At 56.4% G+C, this 3,367-nt stretch overlaps 1 non-coding gene across 1 annotated transcript in view; it reads right to left on the reverse strand.

The window, feature by feature from the left end:
- The window catches only part of LOC124563882, a 1,910-nt gene extending 521 nt beyond the window's left edge, over positions 1–1,389 (reverse strand). The window contains exon 1 of the ribosomal RNA XR_006970407.1: positions 1–1,389. This exon is cut by the window's left edge and continues 521 nt beyond it. This is a non-coding gene — a ribosomal RNA (small subunit ribosomal RNA).
- Positions 1,390–3,367: the final 1,978 nt, after the last annotated feature.

Here is a 3,367-nt window from a genome sequence, read left to right on the forward strand (position 1 = left end):
AACTAAGAACGGCCATGCACCACCACCCACCGAATCAAGAAAGAGCTATCAATCTGTCAATCCTTCCGGTGTCCGGGCCTGGTGAGGTTTCCCGTGTTGAGTCAAATTAAGCCGCAGGCTCCACTCCTGGTGGTGCCCTTCCGTCAATTCCTTTAAGTTTCAGCTTTGCAACCATACTTCCCCCGGAACCCAAAAGCTTTGGTTTCCCGGAGGCTGCCCGCCGAGTCATCGGAGGAACTGCGGCGGATCGCTGGCTGGCATCGTTTATGGTTAGAACTAGGGCGGTATCTGATCGCCTTCGAACCTCTAACTTTCGTTCTTGATTAATGAAAACATACTTGGCAAATGCTTTCGCTTCTGTTCGTCTTGCGACGATCCAAGAATTTCACCTCTAACGTCGCAATACGAATGCCCCCGCCTGTCCCTATTAATCATTACCTCGGGTTCCGAAAACCAACAAAATAGAACCGAGGTCCTATTCCATTATTCCATGCACACAGTATTCAGGCGGGCTTGCCTGCTTTAAGCACTCTAATTTGTTCAAAGTAAACGTGCCGGCCCACCGAGACACTCACTCAAGAGCACCCTGGTAGGATTGCAACGGGGTCCGCCTCGGGACGCACGAGCACGCACGAGGCGCGTCGCACGCCTTCAGCTCGCCCCACCGGCAGGACGTCCCACGATACATGCCAGTTAAACACCGACGGGCGGTGAACCAACAGCGTGGGACACAAATCCAACTACGAGCTTTTTAACCGCAACAACTTTAATATACGCTATTGGAGCTGGAATTACCGCGGCTGCTGGCACCAGACTTGCCCTCCAATAGATACTCGTTAAAGGATTTAAAGTGTACTCATTCCGATTACGGGGCCTCGGATGAGTCCCGTATCGTTATTTTTCGTCACTACCTCCCCGTGCCGGGAGTGGGTAATTTGCGCGCCTGCTGCCTTCCTTGGATGTGGTAGCCGTTTCTCAGGCTCCCTCTCCGGAATCGAACCCTGATTCCCCGTTACCCGTTACAACCATGGTAGGCGCAGAACCTACCATCGACAGTTGATAAGGCAGACATTTGAAAGATGCGTCGCCGGTACGAGGACCGTGCGATCAGCCCAAAGTTATTCAGAGTCACCAAGGCAAACGGACCGGACGAGCCGACCGATTGGTTTTGATCTAATAAAAGCGTCCCTTCCATCTCTGGTCGGGACTCTGTTTGCATGTATTAGCTCTAGAATTACCACAGTTATCCAAGTAACGTGGGTACGATCTAAGGAACCATAACTGATTTAATGAGCCATTCGCGGTTTCACCTTAATGCGGCTTGTACTGAGACATGCATGGCTTAATCTTTGAGACAAGCATATGACTACTGGCAGGATCAACCAGGGAGCTGCGTCAACTAGAGCTGAGCAGCCGGCCGCCCGGGAGTGTGTCCCGGGGGCCCGCGCGAACACGCAAGCGTCCGCTCAATTATTCTGCAAACAGGAGGAGGCTGAGCTCCCCTGCACAATACACCTCGAAACCCTCTCAGGTCCCGGCGGCGCGCAGCGCCGTCCTAAGTACTTGGTCGGGTTCGAGAGAGGCGCAATCGCCCGGAGTTTGGCGAGTAGACGCTTTAGGTGCGACCACCCGTGCTCCCAACTGAGCTTGCCGCTGCCGACAGAGGCCCGGGAGCGTGCTGTCGTGGCATTGCCGGCGGGAGACAACACGCGCCACCTACGGTGGCCGGCAGCTCCAACGCCAGCGCCACAGAAGGACAAAAGCCCCACTTGGGTGCCGAAGCGAACGCGCCAACACGTCCGCACAGCTGCGATACAAACCACCTGCGAGAACCGCAGAGGCGACCGAGCAGCAGACGGCGTCGCGGCGCCGAGCGCCGGGCGGCGGCGCATCCTCAGCGCACACAGTCCTCAATCGGACCAGCACACTGCAGATGTCCACCGCGCTTCGCACCGGGCCCGCGAGGACCTACTTTGGCCGCACGGCGCCGCGTGCAGGGTGCGCCGGCGCGCAGCTGCGCCGCCTGCCGCCTCCGTCGGCCGGCGCGCCTGCCACTGGCCGCCCCCACCAGCCGGCTGTAGCGCGTGCGCCCACGCACCGCGCGGCCAGCACGCCGGGAGGCCCCCCCTCACCGGCCGGGGACGGTCCCACCCAGCCACCGCCGCGTATCGCTTCACACCCACATGCCATTCACGTTCGTGGGCATGGTGGGTATCGCTGAAACAACCGGTTGGTAGCTCAACCGATCGTCGCCATCACTGATTCACCTCTAGCGAGAACAACCGCACCACAACGGTTTACCAGTTGTTCATTTGCGTAACGTCACCAGCAAACGTAGACGTCCATCGCCATTTGCAAATTCAACGATTGTTGCATGCCTGTGTCAGGTGTCACGACACACTATGTCTGCCCACATACACGCAACAACATGTGCACGCTTCGCGAACACGTGGAAGGTGGCCCCCGTACGTATGCGATGTCCATTGCGCGAACGACTGTCAACCGGCCTCTGTCGCATGTCGCAGATGTGGAACGCAGTGCACCATGCTATCACGGTGAGTGAGAAGAGACGACTACGTCTGACAACACGCGCCACTACATCAACAGACGGCTCATGCTGATCGCCATCCACGGCATACCATACTGCAATCCAGCTCTTATAGGGAGACGACACGTAGCTGAGTGCACAATATTTGGACCGTATGGTTCGCCGTTGTTGGCGCAGTCGTGGTACGGTCACACATGTACCACGATGTATCATTCAGTACATGAGGACCAATGTGCAGTACAGTGTGTGATTTGGACGTACAACATCAGCGGACAGTTGACACAAGCCGTACCACAACGTAGGCTGTGCTTCGCCATGCGAATGCCAATGAACAACTGCGAAGGGCATTGAGCATGTACGTCCTGCTGCCATCCGCATTACAGTGTATAGCTGCAAGGTGTTTAACATGAAGCGATACTCTGGGGACCGGGCAGTGCGGGTAGCAAACTATATTGCGGGGGTTGCAGTTAGGCAACACTACACTAATTTAACGCGTCGTATGACAATTACAGAGCAGGTTAAGGCCCAACGTGTGTTGGGTTAAGGCCCAACGTGTGTTGGGTTAAGGCCCAACGTGTGTTGGGTTAAGGCCCAACGTGTGTTGGGTTAAGGCCCAACGTGTGTTGGGTTAAGGCCCAACGTGTGTTGGGTTAAGGCCCAACGTGTGTTGGGTTAAGGCCCAACGTGTGTTGGGTTAAGGCCCAACGTGTGTTGGGTTAAGGCCCAACGTGTGTTGGGTTAAGGCCCAACGTGTGTTGGGTTAAGGCCCAACGCGTGTTGGGTTAAGGCCCAACGCGTGTTGGGTTAAGGCCCAACGCG

The sequence above is a fragment of the Schistocerca americana genome, unplaced genomic scaffold, assembly GCF_021461395.2.
Source record: "Schistocerca americana isolate TAMUIC-IGC-003095 unplaced genomic scaffold, iqSchAmer2.1 HiC_scaffold_1254, whole genome shotgun sequence".
NCBI lineage: Eukaryota > Metazoa > Arthropoda > Insecta > Orthoptera > Acrididae > Schistocerca > Schistocerca americana.